The following is a 14,273-nucleotide window of genomic DNA, read 5'->3' on the forward strand; positions in this document are numbered from 1 at the left end:
TCTTTTCAGTAGGTTATAATTCTCCATTCAAATCAGAAGTGTAAGATGAAATAACTTTCAAATTCTTTTGCATCATTAATTCCACAAAGATGAGTTTTCAGGATAAAGAATACAAGTGATTTGTGGTTTTAAGTTTAGTGTGAAAGAGAAGTGTCTGTTAATCTAGTGGACAGATTTTGAAGGCAGCAGAGAGAGATACAGTCATGTGGTCACTGGAACTGGCGACTATTGTGAAGAAGAGACCACATGGGCCACTTGAGATCATGGCATTCAGCCGACAGGTAATGTCTAATTTCTCACCCAATTGGTTGGGAAGTGCTGAACTTCATTCCAAGAACACTTCCTTTTAACTTCTCTGAGACCCTCTGAAAATTAGCTTGGAAGCTGATCGAATCCTTATTCTAAAAAGTAGAAAATGAGTAAAAACTGTCAGTTACAAGGAAGTCAAGTGGAATTATGGGTATAAACTTTCTCTTAAGTATTGCTGAATCAATAAAGTCAGTATCTACTCTGGAAGTACACAGTGATTATGAGGATTTTGTCCTACCCTACTGGTAGATAGTGTCATCCAAACCTGGAATCAAAAACTAAAATAAAAAAATGTCAGATGTTATTTAACCTAGCCAGGCACAGAGGGTGCCTAATCTCCTCATCAGGACTGGATTCAGAGTGTGGACGTGGTCAGTGATAAAGGTGCTAATGCCAAATGATCAGAGGAGAAAGCCAGGCTAGAATTTGTTCAGATGACCAGGCAACCAGACAGTGGTAGGGAAGGGGGTGTCTGACAAGTCCTTTAGATCAAAACAGTACCTGGAGCTGAACATGGCAATCAATCTGGGGTAAAAACGAGATGCTGATAAAACACTAGCTGGGCATGATCAGAAACAACACTAGCCAAAACTCAACTCCTTGAGAGCGGGGCCCAATCCTGTTTCATCTTTACGGCCCCCATGCATTATAAATTGCCAATGTGCCTGTGAATGAGTTTTTAAAAAACTGTTATCTCAGGGGAAAGATGGACATAAGGAGTATTTGGGCTGGGCTTTCATTGGCCATCTCACTCTGATGGTAAGTCCATTTTGATCTTCAAAAGAACTCTCCTGATAGCCGAATTCTGGTTTCAATGAAGTAAAATCTGTATTTTAGATTCTCAGAAACCCAGTATTGGGCTTCCCTGGTGGCGCGGTGGTTGGGAGTCCGCCTGCCGATGCAGGGGACACGGGTTCGTGCCCCGGTCTGGGAGGATCCCGCATGCCGCGGAGCGGCTGGGCCCGTGAGCCATGGCCGCTGAGCCTGCGCGTCCGGAGCCTGTCCTCCGCAACGGGAGAGGCCACAACAGTGAGAGGCCCGCGTAACGCAAAAAAAAAAAAAAAAAGAAACCCAGTATTTCCTTATCATGCAAAAATATATTTATCAAGAGTCAGAAGAAATGTTCATCTTTCAAGGAAAATTAAATTATGCCACGTAATTCTTTAAAGAGGAGACAAGGCCTGGGTAGTAATTACACAACAAATTTACAGAAAGCACACAGAAAGCATGTTTCCACAACCACTGGCTTTCTGTCTCTCTCTCCCCCTCTCAGTTTGTGCCTATGTATGAATGTGTTTGCTTTTTGCTGTTGTTGTACAAAGGGTAGGATGAGAAGATAAAGTAAACTACTAACTCAAGTAAAAAAAAAAAAATGATGTGTTTGTTCAGAAGAACAAGTTTGGATTATTGTCTGGAGGTTAATTTTCTTAAGAGAATCTACAAATAAATTACACTAACAGGGAGTTCGTCAAATGCATTTTTGTTGGTTTTTTTTGGTTAGGATTCCTGAAGGATATATCAGGTAGAGAACAAGTAAGGGAGATGAACTTTTAAAAATCTTCATGATACACACAAATTACCTGATTATATGTTTTCTGATGTAGCAGATTAAAGATAATACTAAATATACTTAGTAAAATTTAAACTCATTTATAGACTAAAAATTACATCTACAAAAGCAAGCAAAATCCTTTCTATAATAAAATGTGTTCTTTGAAGAGTGAATTATGGGCATAAGATAGTAGCATATTACTATAAGATATAAGTTAAAAGGGAAAAGATATTAGTAAGTTGAATAAAGAATTATTAAATTTACATTGGAACCAACCATGCAGAAGACTGATATATAGTAGATGAATATCATCAAATTCATTATGAAGCCTACAGATAAATCAGTCTATCTGACAATTATTACAAGGATTATTCTTCTGTCCCATGTGAACACGTCATAATATTATTTAGTATCATCCTTTAAAATTACAAACCCTTACCAAAAAATCTGCCATGTTAATCTAGTTTTCTAAATGAACACTGTGCAGTAGTCAGAGAATATGTAATATTATGTATCACTTTCCAAAATCTTTTCAACCTAATGTCTAAGCCATATCTTCCTCAATTTTGATTAAAACTGAGAGAGCTTAAAGTTGCCTTTCATTTGTTCCTCACCTAGTTAAAATTGAGGAAAAAAATTAGCAGGTAAATTAAAGTTTATAAAAGTCACAAATAGTTGCTGAGGTATCACCTTTTATTAGGAGCAGTGAAATATGCATAGACATTTCTAAATCAGAGCTAACAAATTAAATTGCAAAGTTTAACTTAATATTGCCCAATTTTTGCACATTTACATGGAGAAACAGAATTCTCATCTTTTATTTGGAAATATACAGTTTGGATAAGTGTAGACAAAACATCTGAATGAAAAGTAAAAAAGAGTATGTCCAATCATCCATTTATTCTAGTTACTCACATAAATCATAATATATCTGGAAGTTCAGATATTAACAAAAAAAGCCAAGATAGATATAAGAACAATCAAGATGTTCTATGCTAGCTGCATCAAACATTTGATTTTTAGATACCTAGATTTGTAAATTTCCAGGTGGAAGTTCTCAGTTTTATCCAAATACGTAGACATTAGTCAAAACTTATTAGTCCTAGGATTTCCCTGGTAGTCTAGTGGTTAAGACTCCACGCTCCCAATGCAGGGGGCCCGGGTTCGATCTCTGGTCAGAGAACTAGATCCCGCATGCCACAACTAACAGATCCCGTGTGTCATAACTAGGACCCAGCACAGACAAATACATAAATAAATATTAAAAACAAAAAAACGTATTAGTCCTGAAAAACAGATAGCAAGGTAATCTATAAAGTCAGAAAATTTTCCTCCTGTTAGTGAAAACTGCCTTACTATATAAAAGACACCTGTAATCCTTTATATCTTTCTTTTAAAAAACATTCTGAATTTTTCATTTGTTTGCTGTTCATTAAACAAATTCCCTTGGCTTCCATATTATCCTCTCGTTTCTCATCTACCATTTTCACTGTTTATTCTCAGGCATCTGCATTTCCTCTTTTTTCTCTGCTTGCGTAATTATTTTTTCAGCATTTTTCCCTTGGCCACAGTGATTTTTTTCTCACTCTATGTCATTCAATCGGTCGCTTTCAATAAATACGTACATTTTGAAAATTGGTTGGGGCATTATTGGTTGTCTCAATAATAGAAAGAAGCATGTTTAATGGGCAGGGACCAGTTACACCAAAGTCCTGCTGTCTATGGAGTATTCCTTGAAACAGGAAATGGCTCACAGCATGGAAGTAAACATGTTTAAATATTCTGCAGTGAGCATTTAACTCCAATTTACATAAAATCCAGCTAATGTTTAACCTAGGCTACAATTGTAATTTCTTTTGTTTGGAACTTTAACAATCACCTGAAATACCTAAAGTCTCTTTCCTTTTCCTTTTTTGCTCCCTGCAATGCAAGTCTGACACTAAATACACAGAGCTGGGTCAAACTTCACAAACTAAGAGCACAGTCCTCCATAAAACTGCCCTCACTTCAGACACAAGCCTGGAGCCTGCCCTTCTGACAAACGGGCATCAAACTTAGGGGTTCCACTACCCTGAGTTTCAATAATTCACTAGAAAGACTCACAGAACTCAGGAATGTGCTATACTTAAAATACAGTTTTTATTACATCAGAAAAGGAAACAAATTAGGACCAGACAAAGAAGAGATGCATAGGGCGAGGTCTGGGTGGGTCCCAAACGCTAATACATCACCATCCAGTTACACTGATGTGTAACAATACACACAGAGTGCTGTTAACTGGAAGCTCACCCAAGCCTCCCAGTCTAGAGTTTTATTGGGATTTCATTACACAGGCACACCTGATTGAATCATTGGCCTGTTAGTTAACTCTGTCTCCTGCCCCCTCCCTCCGTGAAGTCAGTCAGATATCAAGTGGCTCAAAAGCCTCTAATTAGGTTCGGTCTTTCTAATGTGGTCAGACCTTATCCTGAGCCAGTCTCATTAACATAAACTCAGGACTGGTGTGAGGGCACTACCAGGCAAAACAAAGGCACTCCAATCATTCTTGAAATTCCAAGAATTTTGAGACTCCCTCTCAGAAACCAGGGGCAAAGGCCAGACAATTCTTTATTACACAACACTCCCTACTATCTTTCCTTATGTCAGACTCTCATCATCTTTCCAAAGTGTTGTTTTCATTTAAATTATGTTTCTACTTCCAACTTGGTTCTGCTTCAGATCTGTGCTCTGCAATCCTGCCAAAGTAATCTAGCTAAAATGCAATCTGCATGATGTCAGTCCTGTTTAAAGTCCTTTAACAGTGCCCTGAATTTAACAAAGACATCTAGGTTCCTTAGTGCAGCATACAGCACTTTCTGAGAGCTGCCTCGTTCTCTAGTCTTACACATATCTCAAGTTACTTATTTTTCCATTTAAAAACCTCATCTAATCATATATCCTACTAAAGTAACTGATATTATAAAGTAACTGATCTTGGGTGCCGTTGTTCATTCTATTTTCATTTTTAAAAGACCTTTCCCTCCCTTTTGCAAAATGCACTGTAAGACTCACATTAGGTGAAATTAAATCTTTCTTGTTCTATCCATGTTGGGTGAGCTTCCATTTTTTTGCATTCTCCTGGCACTCTGTACATTTTTTTTGAAAATCATTAATTTTCTTGTAAAAATTATTTATGCAAATGTCTACACTGAAAAACTGCCCTTGTGGGTTTGTTAAGAGGAACCCATATATTCAGGTGGCCATTATGGCTTCCAGCTTACATCACAGGTGGTCATGCCATGTGATTAAGCTCTGACTTCCAAGAAGTGTCCTCAGCACTGATCCTGTCCTCTACCTACTTTTCGCTTGCTAAAGTGAGAATATGCAGACTGGAACCAAATGGTACCATAAAGTGGAAGCCATGTGTAGAGAAAGGTGACATGACCAACAGAAGGAATTGTGTTCTGGATAATTACTGTATTTATCATCTTTGGACTACCTTGATATATTTTTTCCCATAAATGGGAGATAAATGTCTATCTTTTTAAACAGCTATTATTTTGGTCACTCTAGCCAAATTCAATATTGATTGCTATTCTTCTCACAAAGTATAAGCTCTTACTATCTTCTCAATTACCAGGAACAAGAACAGCAGCTAGAATAGTATGTACTCAGTAATTGTTCACTGAATTGAAATAAAACATAGATGTAAAAGCAATTGATTTCTATTCATAAGGAGATAATGAAGCATTTGTCCAATAATTTATAATAGACTAAGTCCACTGAAATAGGTGTTTGGATAATGACAATTTTAGGTTTCAAATATGTAAGATACCCTAATGGCAAGATATATTATAAAAATAATAACATACTTATATATTTAAATATAAGTGGCTTATTTACTTTAGTATTGGAAAGCTTAAGGTAAAAACAATATTAATCAATATTCAAATTAATGGAAATATATTTTGGTTTATTTATTTTGTTTGCACTCAATGGGGTATGTCTTTGTCAATGTCAAATCCAATGTTTACCTCTTTTGGCTTCTGTTCTATCACTTCTTCCTGGTTTTCCTCTACTTTGCAGACTCTCTTCTCAGGCTTGTCTGCTGGTCATTCTGTTTTCTGCTCAGACTCCAAATGCTGGCGTCCCCTAGGTCCTCTCTATAACCCCCCACACTCCCGGGAATCTCACATGGGCCCACAGCTTTAGCTACCATCTATCTATAAATCTACATCTATCAAATCAATGTTTCCACCCTGGACCTCTCCCTGAAATTCCAGATTTGTCTATCCAAATTTCTTCTTCAATACCCAGAGTCATCTCAGACTTACCATGTTCAAAACAGAATTATTGAACTCCCACATAAGCTACCTTCCACAAACAAACCTGCTTTTATACTCATCTGTTTCTTTTCAGTATACATCCATTCAGTAGCTCATACCAAAAACTAGATCATGTTCCTGATGTGCTTTATTCATCATATCCATTTATACTTCATGTGAAATTTAACTCTAAAAAATATCTACATCTCTTGAATACACCCAGTTCTTTCCAACTAATCTACAATTATCCTAAATCAAACCAACCTCTCACTCACCTGGCCCATTACTACAGGCTCTTATGCGACCTCATCTTTTATTTTGTTCTAGGGCTCCTGGTCCTCCTTACAAACCATTCTCCATATATCAGCCAACATTATGGTTCTTAAGTGTATAAAAGAACATGCCATTTCTCTACTTAAAATCAGACATTTAATAAATGTTGCAAAAGAATAAATCTGGGTGGGAAAATTCTAAGTGAATATAACTTAAGTGCAGAAGGTTTGGACTGGGTCAGATTTGAGCAAAATGATATTTTGGTATCACACAACTGCTCATTTCATGACATACAACCATAAAAAAAGCATTTATCTCTTTGAAATTGTGATCCTTATTGGGTATACATGATAGATATTCAAGAGATGATGTTGAATAAATGCACCAACATCACACTTACCAGAGCAAGAAGCCATTCATAGATCTCAAAGTGTAAAAGATTAAGTTGGCTATAAAACTCAATTATATTATAATGTCTCTTTCTTAATAATGTGGAACACAGTCTTATAAATAGAGTGATTATTCTATTCTTGATAAAAGGAAGATGAAAATTATAATACAGTTGAATTAAAAAACATTAAAAATTCCTTATATATCGTTAATACATATTTATAAAATATTATTTCAATACCAGCAGTAAAGTCTTATATCTTTTAAATCAGTGGAGTAAAGTTGGTGAATTGTGGTACATTATCACACACAAAAACAATCCATCAAATATAGGTTGTATCAACAGGACAATAATACTTTGATCATATGCTTACAATGCATGAAACTGGTGACTTGGTTTCTCATTTATTGCTTCCTTATTAGTTTAACCTGTTTCTCATTCAAATCTAGTAATAAAAATTATTCTACTTGGATTTTTTCTAATGAAAAACTGTAATAAATAAAAAGAATTTCTTAAATACAGAATAGAAATTTTACTTTCATTTTGTTTCATGTCAGAGATTGACTTCTCTAGAGGCAGTTATGTTTCTTCTTCCCAAATTATCAGGTTATCCCCTGAATAATCAAAGAATCTCAATAAACAAAGTTATCTAGCCCTCTATTTCTAGGTCAACTTCTTATTATTGAAAATTCTTTTTGTTCCCCATTATATTAGTTTCCATTTGCTAATGGAAATTTGTGTTGTTCTAAGCCATTAAGTCTGTGATACAATTGTATCACAGACTTAATGGCTTAGAACAACACAAATTTCTCATCTTGCCATTCTAGAGCTCAGAAGATTAACTCTTATTGAGCTAAAAACAAGGTGTCAGCAGGGCAGCATTCCTTCTGGAAACTAGCAAACAGTCTGTTTCCTTGCCTCTTCCTGCTCCAAGGACACCTGCTTCCCTTGGCTTATGTCCTCTTTCTTCCATCATCACAGCCAGTGCCATCCGGCCAAATGTTTCTCATGCTGCCACCTCCCTGTTCTCTCTTATGTCTCCCTCTTTCACTTTTAAGGTCCTTTGTGATTATACTGAGCCTGCCTAGTCCGTTTGGGCTACTATAACAAAATGCCACAGACTGGGTAGCTTATAAACAACAGTAATTTATTTCTCACAGTTCTGGATGCTGCGAAGTCCAAGATCAAAGCCCTGGCAGTTTGCAATCTTTCACCGTAGCTTCACTTGGCAGAAGAGGCAAGGGAGTTCTCTTGGCCTCTTTGATAAGGGCACCAATCTCAATTATGAGGGCTCTGCCCTCATGCCTTAATCACCTCCCAAAGGTCCCCCTTCAACACCATCACAATGAGCATTAGGATTCAACATATGAATTTGGGGGTGAGAGGCACATACATTCAGTCCATAGCAGGGCCCAACAGGATAATTCAAGATTACCTCCCTAACTTAAGTTCAGCTGAGTAGCAACCCGAATTCCATCTGCTACCTTAATTATCCTTTGCCATATAACCTAACATATTCACAGGTTCCTAGAATAGGAACTTGGACATCTTTGAGGAGCTGTTATTCTACCTACCAAAATCACCAACCGGTATACAACTACCACTGGGTTGTCAGGGGATAGAGAGAGATATTTTAGAACTTAATTAACCTTAAAAAGTATAAATGCCATGTTGAAAATTAATTTTCCCTCTCCCAGATTAAACACATTTTTATTCATCTAACCACTCACTCATCAAAACATCTATTAGGTGCCCACTGTACCCACAACACAGGATTACTTACAAAACAAGACAGACAAACCCCTTACTTTGATGAAGTTTATAATTCTTTAGGGGAAAAGGTATACTGGAATTGGTATGAATGCTACAAAGAGTTATACTCAACATTATGGGATTTACTAGGGGTCCCTACACAGTTAGCAGTGGTTGGTTCATTAAAAGAGGTGGAAAATTATTTCAGCTAAAAGAATCATCTCCCACTGGTGAAATATTAGACACAGGCTAATGGAGATATTATCTGGAGCCTTCTAGGACAGTCCAAATCACATCATGTGAAAACTCAGTCTGGTTTTAGCACTCTTTGAGGTAAAACTCAGTTTCTTGAAAAATAACTGGAATGTTTGCTTTACCATAGCAGGTAAACATTCAGATTGTTAACACTAGTGATCAGGTTGTTATAGGACACATCAAAGACATGAAGAAAAGAGTAATGATGGTTTTTACGACAATAACGAAGCAGTATAGTGTACAGCCAATCTAGAGAGAACATTAAGCTCTGTGGGAGCAGTGCTAGAGTATGAAGCCATTTTCTTGTTACTATGGAAACAGCAAAATGTCAACTATTTTTAGAGCTTTGTTCCAAGATTCAACCAGCCATGCTAGTTACCAGTATGTTTAAAGATGCAGAAACATATGCCAAGTAATACAGCTAGAAATTTAAGTTTGTAAGGTAATTTATTTCTTCTAGAGCATTTTAATAATATGCATGGGCCCTACATTTAATCCTATTTATGCAATTAAATATCCACACTTTATAAGAAATTATATAAACAAGTATTATTTTATATACACATAGTTAATAAAATAAGTAACATCCACATATGGTTTTTCAAGGGTGAGTATAACATTATAGTGTTCATAACTATAAACACTATAATTAACTTGGTACACAGACACTCAATTAGTTGGCCTGTTATCACTTAGCTAATTTCTTTCACCTTCAATAAACAGCTACTGAAAGCGAGGCACCCCACTAGGTTCTGGAAATATAAGGATGACAAAAGTGCCATATTTTTCCCCAAGTACATATTTCCAAACATGAGCTTGACCTTAAGAAGCATGACATTATAAAACCTGACAAAAATTTTAGGACAAACAAATGTTAATTAAGGAGACTGTCTCCAAAAATAAAATGTCTCCAAGAAGCAAAAATGAAGAATGGATTCATGTTTACCTGTGCCATTTCCTTTGTGTTTGATGCTTAATGAAGCTCCTCTGGCAAACAGGAATCTAAAATCCATTTGTGCAGTATACTTTACATATTGGTATATAATGGAAAACTAGTAACTTTTATAATTTTATGGGCAAGATATAAACCATGCAATTAGCAAAAATGATGCAGATAATGAAACTTTGAATTACCAAAAGTACCGTTCACTCATTACTATGTATATATAGGATGTTTATGATTCACGACCTTCATCTCCTCTATGCACATTTTGGGGTTTTACAGACAAACGTAACTACTGACAGCGATCTGAGAAGAAAGTCATCTGGTAAATTATTCTTACACAGATTTACTTTCTTAGGTTATCACTGATGCCTCCTGAGTTCTGTAGCTAGAGACAACTAATTGAGAGTAACACAGTCAGAAGACATTTTGCAGAAAAAATACCCTCTCATTTGGAGTGATTTAGACACCATTGTTACCAATCCTGACTGACAAGTTAAAAGTCAAGTTATTAGGCAAATTTATCTAATTTAAGTAGATTAAATTCAGTACAGTTGACCCTTGAACGACTCGGGAGGGGGTGTTAATCCCCATATAATTTATGGGCATTTATAGGTCTTCCTTATCCAGGGTTCCTCTGCACCCGCAGATTCAACCAATCAAGGACTGTGTAGTACTGTAGTATTTATTACTGAAAAATATCTGTGTATAAGTGGACCTGGGATGTTCAAATCCACGTTGTTCAAGGGTCAACTGTATTTTGAAATCAGGATAACAAATTATTGTGCTGATTAGTTCATTAAAATTGGTGCCCTTTGGTTAAGAGGTGATAGGCAAGCCTTGATAGAGAAAAAGAAGAAAAAAGTGTGTGTGTGTGTGTGTGTGTGTAGCGGGGTGCTGAAATGAGCTAAAGTTGCTATCTCCCTGAAACTTTTAACATGAAAAAACATTTTACAGTATTTCAAAAATACTCATACAGATATCTACATATTTTAAAATGACATTTGCTGGTACTTTAATGAGAGACACATTACCCAACTGAAGTAAAAAGTTAATAGAATCATCCAGGTAATTGTACTTCAAATTATTTAGATACCCCTAGCAGAAAATAATGTCCTCCCTGAGAACTGCCCTCTGTGGAAGGCTATTGCCCCACCCCCAGTTATGCCCACTCATTGGGGCAACTTGCTTATAGTGATGCAGGACATACAAAGGTCTGGTCCTTATTAGTCTCTCAATCAATTTCCTACATATTTCCTATGGTACCTAAGATTAATTTACATGACCATCCAGGTTCAAAGCTCCCTGTGGGATCAACTGATGCCCTTTTAAAATGAATTGCTGTTCAGCTTCTCCCTCTGCTGAATCTTGGACCCTCACACCCCTACAGGGAATTTCTCCTAAAGCTCTCCCCAGTAAACCTTTTACACTCAAATCTCCATCACAAGAGTCTGTTTCCAGGGAACCCTAATAAATTCCTTAAAAGTATTTGGAGAACTAGAGATAGGCTATATAACAAAACAAGCAGAGGGTTGAAAAAAGTAGGTTTTTCGGCCCCTATTTATTTATTTCCTTATTACTGATTAACACTTGTAGATCTCACATACTGCCTGTCTGCTTTATTTAAGGATTTTCCATGAAAACAAATATATTCTTTTGCATACTTGTTGCTACTAAATGGGGAATGTGTAGCCAACTTCACACTCCTTGGAGCATATTTTTCTGCATCGATTATCTATGTTAAGTGACACCATGGTAATGCCTTATTTGGTAATGTTTTATTTATTTATTTACTTATTTATTTATTTATTTTGTAATGTACAAAGTATACATAACCTAATTTGTGCATTACAGAGCCAAGAATGCCCCTCAGGAAGTAACTTACATTTTTCATTTAATAATCAAAAATCTGTTTACAAAATGAGTTAAAGATGTATACACTGGGACTTCCCTGGTGATGCAGTGGTTAAGAATCCGCCGCCAATGCAGGAGACACAAGTTCAAGCCCTGGTCCGGGAATATCCCACATGCCGTGGAGAAACTAAGCCTGTGCGCCACAACTACTGAGCCCACGTGCCTAGAGTCTGTGCTCTGCAACAAAGAGTAGCCCCTGCTCACCGCAACTAGAGGAAGGCTGCGTGCAGCAACAAAGACCCAATGCAGCCAAATAAATAAATAAATTTATTAATGTATATATATCTAAACAGACACCTCACCAAAGAAGATATACAGATGCAAATAAGCATATAAAAAATGTACATACCATCCTTATTGTGTAATTGCTGTTATTTTCACTACAATAGACCATATGTTTCTGTATCCTCCTACACTTCCTCAGTGCCTAGCGCAAAGTACATTTACAATAAATGAATGAATTGATGAATAAAAGACGATTTTTACACTGAGCTACCATATTTATCAATAACCGGCAAACAAGTTAAGGTCAACTAACATTTATGTATTACCTTCTACATGCTAAGTCTTATGGTAGAAAGTGAAGCAGGTTATGTATAAGAAAGAGTCTATTTGGAAGATCAGATTAAGCTGAGTTGAAACCTCAACTTGGCCATTTCTTGATGTGATTTTTGAAAGTTAATGAACCACTTCATTTACTTTCATCTTACTGTTTTTGGTTTTTTTTTTTTTTTTTGGTCTTCTTTATTTCTTTCCTATTCTCCTCCCTTCCTTCACCCCCATTTCTTCTTTCCTTCCTTAACCAATATTAATTAGGGTCTATCCACTATATCAAGCACTATGTGGGTGTTAACAAATATGACTGTGCACAACACAAGTTTTTATTCTCAAATTTATCACCATTTGGAATAACAGACAACAACAAAAAAGGGGGTGTGACAGATTTTTAACTCAGTCTATAGAGTATCTGGGGAAGACTTACCAGGACAGACGTTTTCAAAGGTAAGTTCAAAAATGTGATTAAGGGGTTATTTTGGTAAGAAGTGGAGACAGTGCCTGAAGAGGAGGGAGAGAACTCCAGGCAGACGTTATAAGTAAAGGATTGTGCAGAGGTGTGAAGGCAAGAGAACACGGGAGTGTAATGGGAACTCAGTGTAGTTCAATTTTGTGAGAATTATTTATTATGAGTAAAAGAAATCCACTTAGGTCTAACAAAGAAAGAGGCATATGTGATAAGTATCCAGAGGTATCTAACAGAATCCAAGAGGGGGAAGGTAGCCAGGTCCTATGAGCGAATGGAATCTATCCTAGGCAAGCCATCATGAGCTGATTCTCTATGTCTTTGGACCACAGTGGTGTTTTATCTCTGCTTCATTCAGCATCTCTGTTTCAGTCTTTCCTGTGGTTGCTCTTTTGCTCTTTTTTTCTTTTTTTTCCCACATGTAGTGGAAACATTGCTTTCCCAGCCCCACATCTATACCATTACTCATATTTCAGAGACTCAGCAGAATTTGACAAGAGGCCCTTTTCCCCAAATCCAGGTTACTGCAAGTGGAAATTCCCAAGGGATCAGATGCCTATCCCAAATCCAACCCTACTCTAAGTGAGTTGGAAAGGGGTTATAGTTTGGACAATGTGGCCCGACCTGAGGGCTCGTTTCTATAGAAGTGGTTATTATAGAGCACAGAGAGAACAACAATTGGGTGGAGGAGGGAATGGGATTGAGCAGGGGAGAGAGAAAATATCCATTATCTTGTAAGTTATAGTGAGGACTTTGGACATTATGCTTGGGGTACGGAAAATAGAGATTTGAAAGTGACAGGATGAGATTGTCTTCTTTAGAAAATGTACCTTGTGTGTCCAGCACAGTGTAGGGAGACCTGTGTAGCCCAGGTGAAATACAACTCACTAGTGGCAGAAGTTTAATAGTTTATAGAGACTAGAAATGAAACCAGGTCACAATGAAAACTGCAAGGAGCCTAAAGGATTTACATTGTCCTCAGCATTACTATGAGAGTTTTTACTGCAGTGGATTCAGGATTTGGGGACCCAAAGCACTGACAGTTTGGGGATTCCCTTTAAAAAAAAAAATACATTATAAAAATAAAGAATAATTGCAGATACTTATTTCAATCAGAAAAGAGATAACAGTGAACTTAGATTTATGCCCAAATCAACTTCTCCTTAGCCACATTCCACAAATGCTTAAGACATTCCAGGGTCACCCAACAGGAGGGAAATTGTGGCAGAGGAGAAGCTGAAGTTGAAATATACCGTGGTCCTGACTGAATACAGTAAAAATATCTTACTTTGCAAAAATTTAACATACATAAGACCATATGAACACATTGCTGTCTCTTCTAAAGGCACTAAAGGGCGAAGGGTGTTAAAGCTTAAGCTTCATTAGTTTCACTGTACATCCACCTCCAGTTTCTAAATATGACAGGTCAAAATCTCCCAGGAAAGCTAAAAATTCTAGGGTCCTTACACAGCTAAAAACATGTATGTTTGAATCAATCTAATAAATCAGGAAGAGAGTAATGTTATTCCACAAGAGCCTGGATGTAGACTTAGAATTCA

At 36.7% G+C, this 14,273-nt stretch overlaps 1 pseudogene; it reads left to right on the top strand.

The window, feature by feature from the left end:
• The first annotated feature begins 203 nt into the window (after nucleotides 1-203).
• LOC116743025 overlaps nucleotides 204-14,273 on the top strand; it is a 64,142-nt pseudogene continuing 50,072 nt past the window's right edge.

The sequence above is a fragment of the Phocoena sinus genome, chromosome 1 (assembly GCF_008692025.1).
Source record: "Phocoena sinus isolate mPhoSin1 chromosome 1, mPhoSin1.pri, whole genome shotgun sequence".
Lineage (NCBI taxonomy): Eukaryota > Metazoa > Chordata > Mammalia > Artiodactyla > Phocoenidae > Phocoena > Phocoena sinus.